At 29.4% G+C, this 11,276-nt stretch overlaps 1 long non-coding RNA gene across 3 annotated transcripts; it reads left to right on the top strand.

The window, feature by feature from the left end:
* The first annotated feature begins 3,413 nt into the window (after window positions 1-3,413).
* On the top strand, window positions 3,414-9,418 carry LOC114378427. Of its 3 annotated transcripts, XR_003659332.1 has the most exons (6): window positions 3,414-3,502; window positions 4,365-4,694; window positions 4,888-5,203; window positions 5,755-5,937; window positions 6,718-6,813; window positions 8,858-9,418. It is a non-coding gene; the product is annotated as an uncharacterized LOC114378427 (long non-coding RNA). The 3 variants fall into 3 exon arrangements; XR_003659333.1 differs by lacking the exon at window positions 3,414-3,502 and having other exon boundaries at window positions 3,559-4,694; window positions 4,898-5,203; XR_003659331.1 differs by lacking the exon at window positions 3,414-3,502 and having other exon boundaries at window positions 3,563-4,694.
* Window positions 9,419-11,276: the final 1,858 nt, after the last annotated feature.

Raw genomic sequence — 11,276 nt, 5'->3', positions numbered from 1 at the left:
TCAGATTAGTTATTGCATTGGCAGCTCAAAACTCTTGGCCTATTTTTCAGCTAGATGTCAAATCTGCATTCTTGCATGGATACTTGGAGGAACAAGTATTTGTTGAACAACCTTGGCTATATCAAGATTGGACATGAACATAAAGTGTACAGATTGAAAAAGGCACTTGATGGACTTAAACAAGCCCCAAGGGCTTGGTATACTCGCATTGAGGCTTATTTTATGAAAACTGGTTTTTTAAAATGTCCTTATGAGCACACATTATTTGTTAAGTTTGAAAATGGAGGGAAAATGCTTATTTGTTAATGCATATTTACTGGAAATTGTGAAATCATGTTTCAAGAATTCAAGAAATCTATGATGGATGAGTTTGAAATGTCCAGTGTTATGCATTACTTTCTTGGCATAGAGGTGGTGAATGCAAGTGATGGGATCTTTATTTCTCAAAAGAAGTACATTGGAGAAATTTTGGATAAGTTTCAGATGAAGGATTGCAACCCTACAAACACTCCAACTGAGTTTGTCTTGAAATTAAATAAAGATCATGAAGGGAAAAAGGTGGACAACACTCTCTACAAACAAATTGTAGGCAGTTTGATGTATCTAACTGCAACAAGACTAGACATAATGTACTTTGTAAGTTTAATAAGTAAATATATGGAGAATCCTTCGTTACTTGCAAGGAACAAGAGATTTTGGGATATTCTACAGGAAAGGTGGAAAATCAATTCTATTTGGATTTATTGACAATGATTATGCAGGAGATCAAGATGATAGAAAGAGTACTTCATGGTATGTCTTTATGTTTGGCACAGGTGCTATTTCATGGTCATCTAAAAATCAATCAATTGTGACTTTGTCAAGTACAAAAGCTGAATTTGTTGCTGCAACAACCTGTGCTTGTCAAGCTATTTGGCTAAGGAGAATACTTGAGGAGCTGAAATTAAAACAACGAGAAGCTACTACAATTGTTTGTGATAACAGCTCAATAATTAAGCTTTCCAAGAACCCAGTGCTACATGGAAGAAGCAAACACATTGATGTGAGGTTTTATTTTCTAAGAGATCTCACTAATGAAGGAGTAATTGACTTGAAGTTCTGCATAAGTGATGAGCAATTGGCTAATACGTTTACAAAATCTCTCAAGGTTTCAGTTTTTCAAAACTTAAGGAGGTTAATAGGAGTATGCACTTTGGGTGATCCAATTTGAAGAAGTCTATGTACAAGTAAATTGAATGCATCAGTTTAAGGGAGGGATTGTTAGGATAATTTTGTTTTATTATTTCTGCACGTTAATTTTTCGTTGAATTATTTTAGTTTAATTTATCCTTAATTTTAGGAGTTATTACCTTATGTAGAACATGGGTTTGTTATGGATTAGTGGTTTAGAATTTAGGAATGTTATGTATAAGCCTATAAAAAGACTTTATCTTTAATGAATAAAATAAATTGCAGCCTTTTTCTGGTTTATGCTCTCCTCTTGTATATTTTTCTGTTCTCTGCCATTTAACAGTTAACATAAACCATTGACAGTTAACATAAACGGGGTGTTTTTGATAAGGGAAAATGTTTTAATTTCTAGAGAAATTTAAAAGTTAGAAAATAATAATCTCCTATTTTGGTATACAATATTAACAAAACTTCCTAGTAAACATTGACTCATGTTTCCTACAAAATTGTTCCCTCACAAGAAGGTAGAAACTCAACATTTTTGAGTTTAGAAGAGAGATTTAATGAAGTAAAAGACCACAATACCCTTATTAGCTCACATAATACACTTAAATAAAGTTTTGAAATATTTTCTTACTAAATGAAATAAATAATTAAATTAAGAATAAAAATTCTAACAAATGTTCTCAAATAACTTGGTTTAAAATATATTAAATGTTATGCTTTTAATTACTTGGTTTAAAATAATCAAATAACTAATTAATGGATTATTTAATTATGAATATCATTGTCTCAACATTCAAGAAGTATTTTAGTAGAAAACGAAAAAAGAAATCGAAGGTAGAGTGAATGAAAAATTTAGTAATGTTAAAAATTAAGGAAAAAAATATTAATAACCACACCAACATTTTTTTTATAACTTATAATTTTAGAGACAACATTTTTAGAATGAATTTTATCCAAACCTAAGAATTGAATTAATTAATTTGTTAAGAATCTCTTATTTTATGTACAAAATTGTTATAATAAATTATTTAAAACATTATATAATATATATTTTATTTATTATCTATAGATAAATCATTTAGAGGAAATAGTAATAATGAAGTTTAAATAATTTACAAAAAAATAGTAAATAATTCACGTAAGTTCGCCCCTGCGTCTAAGGATATAATAACAGTTTCATTATTTAAATTTCAAACCATTAATACTGTAATTCATATACAATTATTTTTATCTCTTATTATTTTTATGGTTTTTTATATACATTCATATTAAAATATTCTTTAAAATTATTAAAGGACATAACTTTTCCTGTCTTGTCAGAGACCGAGAGTTGTACAAAAAAAGGCATTATTGTTTTTGTAATTAGATAAAATGAATTTTCAAGTTGGGCTAAAATAATATAATCTAGTGTCACATAATATAATTTAATAAAAAATATTTAGATAAATTTAATATATTTTACATAATATAATGATGTATAATTTTGTATATGAATTTGCATAAAAAAACATAGCATCAAAAAAATATTTTTGTATATGAATTCGCCTTCAAAAAAATGTTTGTGTATAATGATTTATTTAAAATATTATTATAAATCGTCAATCAACTTAATTTATTTTTCTTCTAAAAAATCTTAATTTTTTTAAAAAAATTTCATAGCTTAAATGTATGTAAAATATAAATTTTTATATATTCGAATACCAATTTAATTACTGTCTCAATTAAATAAATTATTAATTGAACCTGTACCAAAAAAATATATATAAATTGAGCTTTAATGAAACAATATTTCAGTTGAAAAATTTAGTTACATACCACATTTGGATGGTGTCTGTCTCATTAATTTTTTTTTGGTAGATACTACATGTATTTTCTACCGCGAAGATATTTCTACTTGAGTTGTGTAGAATAATTATAGAATAATATTGTATCAATTGGTTCATACATTTTTTTGGTGGTAATTAAATTCATTTATTTTAAAATGATAAAATTAATCTTGATATAACTAATTTTGGAATTGTTGAACATAATTAGAATATATATTTAAATTAATTTTAATAATAAATTTACATTTGAATACGTTTTGTTGTCGGAAAAATATGAAAATTAATTTTTAAACTTTAAATCTAAGGAAGGGATTTTACACAGTGTATTTAGCCATATCGGACTTAGTAAAAGAACCATATATAGAGAGCTATGTTCCACCAATTACCAATCACATAGCAATATTTCTCAACCAATAAAGTCACGAGTTGTGTCACTATATATAAGCACCCAACCTCCTCCTACTGTTACTACTTACCTTCTAACTCCAAAATCCAAATAGGTTCTCTCTCCTTCTTCCTCATTTTCCTATGCTTTTATCCTTATTGTTAGATCTCACGTTATTTTATTATTTTCCTTCTTATGCATATATTTTCTAGGTATCATATTTATATTTATATATAAATATTTGATTCTTCTCATACTTGAGCACTTCAGCAATCTTTGTATATACCTTTATTTCTTTAGAGCACTTTTCCTTTCCCTTTCCCTACTATGACTCTTTAGAGGGATTGTTGTCTAGATTTGATTCACAACTGCGTTTCCTTTTCTTCTCCTTCTTATTATGGATCGAGAAAGGCTTTTCATTCGCTGGAATTGAAAAGGATGTGTTTTAAATCACACATTTGTTTCAGTTTTCATCGATCTAGAGTTTCTAAAAGCACGATTTTTTGTTGACGTTCTTTCTGGTCAAGTTTTCTTTTCATAGGGATATTGGATTTCCTTGTCTCTTTTTTTCTTTTTATTATTTATATTTTTCTTCTTTTGGTTCTTGAGGAATGATTTCATCTGGGTAGGTTCCTTTACTAAAGTGGTCTCGTGTACCAAAACCACACATAAATTTGCACATAAAATCTCTATTTTCCTTCCACCTTCTTCTGTCTACTTCTCTCTTTGATTTTTTTTTACTCTCCCTTAATCAGTCTCTATGTTTCATGATATTCCCTTTTTTCTATTTTCCAGTTTCTCCTTGGAGTTAGATTTTCCTTTTCTCTGCGTATGGCTTATATTGAGCCATAATAAGTACCTTTTTTTTTATGAGAGTGAACAGTATGCTACATATAGCTTCTATATATATGTTACTTTGTTTTAGGAGCTATAGTTGCATGGACAGATAGATTAACAGTCGTTATTTGCGGATGTAGCATCATCAAGATTCACATGCAAGCGCAGGTGGTGGGTGGGACTTGATGCAATCTAAGTGCTGTGCCAGCCAAGCCATAGGTCTTTTGGAACTGAGAATCTTGATGATGCTGCATCAGCCATAAACGACTTCACTTTAAAAAGTTAGATAAGGACTATTCTAACCTCAACAAGTGGGCAAAAAAAAAAAACATAATGAAAAAACCAAAAACTGTTGTTGGGGGATACACACATGAGCATGGCACAGCCAAAACCTTGAGACATGATCTGATCTGTGCATTTAAACCAAGAGAGGTGGTGACCTTTCCCACTTTGCTTTTTGTTGGTGTCAGGTGGGTTTGTGTTTTTTTGCCCTTTGTTTTTCAATTTATGGTGTACTAATTTTTTATTTGTACTTTAATGGATATAGGTATGGCCTTGCAGTGTTTCTGTTCTGTCTTTTTTATTTATTTATCTATCATTGTTGTTACTATTTATTATTACAATGTTACTAGTTAGCTGTAACTACATTAATTAGCTCTTCAGTGTTTTGCAGAGACAATCCTAGGTTATCAAGTAAATATAGGCTATTTTGGAGGCCGAGAGGAGCGGCCGTTTTGGCCCTTTATGTGCTGACTACTTCACAGATCTATGATGAATATTCCTTTTCAACAGAGAGATGCTGGGATCTAAATGGTGTCTTTTCAGTTTCTATATATAGATGCAGATATATGACTTTATCCAAATCTGGAGAGAAGAATGTTAGAGAGACAAGCACAGAGAGAAAGTTAAAATTAGTAATATTTGTAATTTTAGGGTACTCATGAGAAACTAGCCAGTGTTTGGTGCTGATATTGTGACGGTAACTTTTACTTTTCATGAGCATTTGCCTTGCATCGGATCTAGCTATTTCATATCTAGAATGCTATATAGCTAACTTAAATAATTTTTTTATTTGCTGATCTTCAAAAACTTCGTCAAAGCATGCAGTTTCGTGCATATAGAGTGAGTGAAAATGAGATAGGAAGGATTTTAATTTGTTGATTATCACCCTTGTGATTTTGTTTCTACCAGCCAAATAGCTAGTTTTCTTTTGGGGTCCCATTCCCCCAAGATTTGGCCTTGTTAATTACTACATATTAGGAGGAGGGCGAGCCCTGATACAGCGGTAAAGTTGTGCCTTGGTGACTTGTTGGTCATGGGTTCGAATCCGGAAATAGCCTCTTTGCATATGCAAGGGTAAGGCTGCGTACAATATCCCTCCCCCATACCTTCGCATAGCGAAGAGCCTCCGGGCAATGGGGTACGAAATTTTAATTACTACATATTAGGAAATATACACAAGAATTAAGTGTGTGTGTGTGTGTTTGTATTTAGTAGTGGATATTGTTTCCGAGTTGGTTTGCATTTCAGAAACTGTGCAGATTATTGAGAATGGAAAGTGGCCTGGGAACATGGATATACATGAACACAGACATATAATGGACATGGTGAAGGCTTTGGCTTTAGTAGGACTAGTCACCCATAGCTCGGGTTAGTGGACCAAGGACCTCTTACAAGTTGGACCCTCCAAGGCACTCTATCTATGTGGGTGAGGTATTTCATTAATTCCATCTATTACTTGCCTCTTATCCCTTGTAATAATGCTCAAAGTTAAATAGTATTTTGAAAAAAAAAACATGTATTTTCTTATAGTATATATCTTCATTATTCATTATAGTGATCATTCAGTATATTCAAGATCTTATCACTTGGAAATGTGTGTGCCCCCATCGCTGTCCAACTCTTGGTTCACATATTCTCGCTGCTCCATCATTATGAATGTTGTGCTGTGTACACTTTTCTGTGCCCGAAATTAACCTCCCCACCCCAAAAAATATGGAAACAGCTTGCCCTATTTTTCTTTGTAGAGAAGGCTGTGTGGGGCATATATGCATTAGGCCCACTGATATTCTTGTTCTCTCTCTTCATTGGTAAAGCCACATTATTTTTGTGGGCTTTTACATTGGCAATTGATAAGGGTACGTAATGTGGATCTCAAGAGCTATAAATGTCTCCTATGTTGTATGGATAGCTATTTGTATGATGCTTCTAATTAATATGGTGTACAAGTTTCAAACTAGACTTCGGTTATTTTTCATATGAGAGAGAAAGACACAGATACAAGTTTAATACACCTAAATGATGGTAGATTCTCCTGAAATCACTCATGTACCTTTTCCTCTAATAATTTACTTAAAAAATAATTTAAGAAGATGAATGTGATCAATCTGTTTTTATTATTTAATCTTGGCCTATATTTCTATGGAAAGTGACAGACAGATAATGCACTTAGTACATGCTTAATTTCGGGATTACATGGATCTTTGTTTGCAGGTGATCATTAAATTAAAACAACAGTCTCTTGACTCTCTTCTAATTCAAGGGCCGAAGTTTTCCCACTAGCTTCTGGATCTTGTACATCGATCTTTTGTAAGTATCCATTATATATATATATATATATATATATATATATATATATATATATATATATATATATATATATATATATATATATACACTTTTTCCTCACTTGTACCATTATTCAGCAGTGGTTTCATTTCATTCCTATAAGCTGCATTAAGTAGTTTATGACTTCAGTTACATAAAAGATCTATTAATATTTTTAATTTTTTTTCTATTGTTTACTTCTTATCCTATCATAAATCCTATATTATTTATATTTTTCTCTTTCTTTTAGTGTCATATAATATAATGTGTGTCCTTGAAATATTTTTAATTGTTTAACTTTATAACTGATTGAGATTGTGTGATTGTTGTAATGAAAACAACAATAATAAAAAAGAAATAACAGATTCAAGCAATTTATATTAAGCATGATGCATTCATTTTAAATTTTTCTGGCCAATGTAGCTATATTTTAAAGAATATATTTTTGCCTTTCTTTTCTTCTTTAATTATCTTAATTTCATTTTTCAAAGGATACATTAGCGCTGTTATTTCTGTCAATAAAATAATTCATCTATAAGATTGAATTTTCTTATACGGCAGGTATGTTGTTGGTTAGAAAACAAAAATAAGTTTTTACTATAAAGAAAGATATTTATTATATAGAAAATACATAATTCATTTAATATTCCTTAACCTATGTATATGGTGCATAGGATAAATAAATTCATATATGGTCATGCTATTGTCTTACCGCTACCAATGTGCATCTGTATCAATATTTACATTGTCTGATCTTATTTTGCTTGGTAGTAGTAATAGTTTAAAGCATGTTTCGATTAAAGTTTGTAAATTGAGTTTGTAAAAATGATTTAAGTCTTTTAAGTATTCAGGTAAATTTTTAATGTACAAATGTATTCTTTTTGGTAATTAAACATGTCACAAAACTGAATTTACACAATCCAAAAGTACACTCAGCACTTATAAAGATTTTTTGAACGGTTAATCAAACATGTCCTTAACCATCCACAATGTATTTTGTTTATCATTTCACTATCCTTTTTTATCTTATCTCTACCTGGATGTATTTAATGAAATTTCTTGGTCCCTACCAATTATTCATACAATATTACAATATGTAAACACAAAATCAAATAAATTGTAAGCAAGCATATACTCATATCTAGTCATTAATTTCTTGGCCATCGTGATATTAGACAAACATAAAATTATTCGGTCAAGTATGAACTTTTGTTAACTATATATACGAACTCATCATGCTTAGCCTTACAGAAATTGTTGTGATGCTTGTGTTGAACTTCATATATGATGCTAGAACTTCTTAATACTCTTGTATGTTTTTCTTTTTAAAAATCAAAACGAAAGCTGAACTTAAGTATAAGAGCATATCTGCTCGTGGGAAACCCTAAGTATACAGAAAAGCTCTGTACCTTTCTTCTTACCGAAGGGTATATATGTATCATATATATTGGCTAGGCTCATAACAATACATATATACTAATTGCATAATTTTGTTCACGACCTAATATTTGTTAAATACACATTAATATAATGTTTCTCTACTTGGGCAGTTGGGCTTATCCTAAACAGCGTCATTGAGCAAAGAAATTCTGTACGAATAGGTTTAATTTTTAATTGATTATATGGCTTAATTTCTTTATATTGATTTCCCTGTACACTATTTGTAAATATTACAATTATATCATATGATTATGTTCTTATAATCTTGACAGCATCTTTCTTTGTCGATATATCCAATAACTATCAAATATATATTACTTTCTTTTTAATCCAAGATATTCTTCAATCAGGAGTTAAGGACTAGTTCCATAAAGTATTTGAGTCTTTTTAGTGTTAACTTTTGATTGATATTTTTTAAAATTTTGAAATTATATTCTTAAACCACGTATTTAAAAGACAAGGACGATGCCAATCTTGGTTATCAGATACTACTTTTAGAAATATGATGTGTTCAAAAACTATACTCTATGGTAATTTCTACGAGATTTATTAATGTCGTGACAATTACCCTATTCCAAATTTTCAGCCACAAGTTGCACATGTAGATAACTACTGCATTCTGCGTCAAAATGGACATAGTCACATGCCACTGCGTACTATATTCAGTGCTGGTTATATCTCCTTTGGCAAAGAGGAACAACACAAATCACAAACGGAATTCGTTCAGGTTGTCCAAAATCTAAATTAACCATCACCAAGAATCCATTTGTTTGAAGTATATAAGGTGCTCACACTGTTTTGTTTGACCCTAGCTACGTTTTATACTTTGATGTTTGGTACAAAATGTTCTGATGAGATTCCCATATCACGTCATGTTGGGATGTTGAGGTACACATTGATTACCATGCAAACATATATATCTGGAAAGGAAGAACTGATATGGTTCTTCTGCTTTTACTATTTTCCGCCTTCAAATCTTCAATAATACACTGTAACTCTGAGTATAGAGATATTTGAAGGCCACGTTTTGTTCTATTCTAACTTTTTGGTGGGTGAAGTGAATTCTCTTTTTGACAGCCACTAATATTGGGAAGCTTTCAGTGAAACTCGATTTAGACAGTCCCATTTTGCCCAAATGGAGTTCATATGCTGTTATTATTATTACTATTATTATTATTTCCCGTGTGTTGTTCGTAGTATGTAATGCATGCATTGTGATGCAGTATGTTTTTGTTTAAATAAATTTTCCTATGAGTATTTGTTGAAAAAAAGAGTAAAATCAAGTTATTTTTATAACCTAAAATTAACTTAACACCTTAGTGCTTTGAGAGAACTTAAACGAAAGAATTATTATAAAATTTATGTACATTTTAGTTTATATGGGAGATTTATAATAGCACTCCATATGTATTAATTATGAGTTCTAATTTTTTGATTTTCCTAAATATTAAATACTCTATCAACATCTTTAATTTTTCTTTATCTCTTTACCTATCATATTACATTATTTATCATATCAATAATTTTATCTTTATCTTTCTCAAGGTGTATATTAATTTTGGGTATCAAAATATTTTTTCCATTACTTAGAAATTTATAATAGTATTTACTAATAAATTTAATCAAGAATTATACACTACTAAAAAATAAACTTTTAAGATCAATTATTTAGGATTTTTAACTTTGATTATTAATCGACGTTGAAACTATTGACATTAAAAGTATTAATATTAACATTAATTTTTAAAAAAAATGGTGTTTTACCATAAAACAACATTAGTTTTTAAAAAACTAATGTTTTCTCTTCATCAATATCAATTTTTAGAAAAATCGATGTTATTTTTTATATTTTTTAATATCCTGTTTGTGTTTTTTTCATTACCAACTGTAATTATACATAATACAACTTATCATTTAAAGTTATAAAAATTCTAAAAATAAATAAACAAAATATACCACCAAGAGTTATAAACACGAATTTACACAAAATGTACCACCAAAATATACTACTAAGAGTTATATAAAAAATTTACATAAAATATACCACCAAATATACTACCATGAGTTATAAAAAAAAATATACCACCAATTATAAATAAAAATTTCCCACAAATACTTTAAGAATATTTTAAGCATCATTTCTCAAAATATACCAAAGAGATATAAACAAAAATGTATAGATATTAGTATAGTATAATGTACTTAAATTACAAACAAATTCAAAATAAAATAAAGTTACATACTGCATTTGGAAATTCAAATATAATTTGAGTTCCAACTTTCAAATTTTGTGATTGTGCAAATTTCCTCCATCCATAGTCAATTTTTACAGACTTCCTCCAATGATTATAAACAATCTTGCATTTCGTAATCCTTTCCAAATTTATATGGGTGAATTCTGCACTTTTCATAAATGAGTACATGGTACTAAGCACATCCTGAAATTAACATTAAATTCATCTTACATATTATATGATTTTAAAATTTGACAGACAGAGGTATTTTTATATTGATTATATATAGTGATGAGTTACTCACCAAACTATTACAAATCACTTTGTACTCAGCAGGACTTTAAAAGTCACTGAGATAGGAATTTGGTGGTACAACAAGTGCCATTTAGGATAAGCTTTTGGTTCAAATTTACTTTTGAAGATGGTCAAGAAGAAAACACTTTGTCCAAAATGGGTCATGGACACTTGATGATTTCTTATGAGTTCATAGAAATCTTTGGGTTCTGTCTATTCAGTCAGTATAGTTGGATTTATCATATCTTGGTTGTATGTAACAAAGTGCATATTACCATTATTTTCTAACAGATGTCAAGTATGTTTTAGTTGATCCTTCTATCTGACAGCAAAGGACCTACTCACTTCACCATAAGGCTACATTTCAAGTAAACTAATATAAGCAATGCTAATGTGTTATATCATGTTATGTTTATTTGAGAATAGTCTTGAAATTCCTAACTTGATCTTTTAATATGAACGGTGTTGAACATTTCA

This window comes from Glycine soja, chromosome 12 (genome assembly GCF_004193775.1).
Source record: "Glycine soja cultivar W05 chromosome 12, ASM419377v2, whole genome shotgun sequence".
In the NCBI taxonomy this organism is placed as follows: Eukaryota; Viridiplantae; Streptophyta; class Magnoliopsida; order Fabales; family Fabaceae; genus Glycine; species Glycine soja.
The sequence above is the reverse complement of the archived record's forward strand: the minus strand, read 5'-3'. Positions and strand labels throughout refer to the sequence as shown.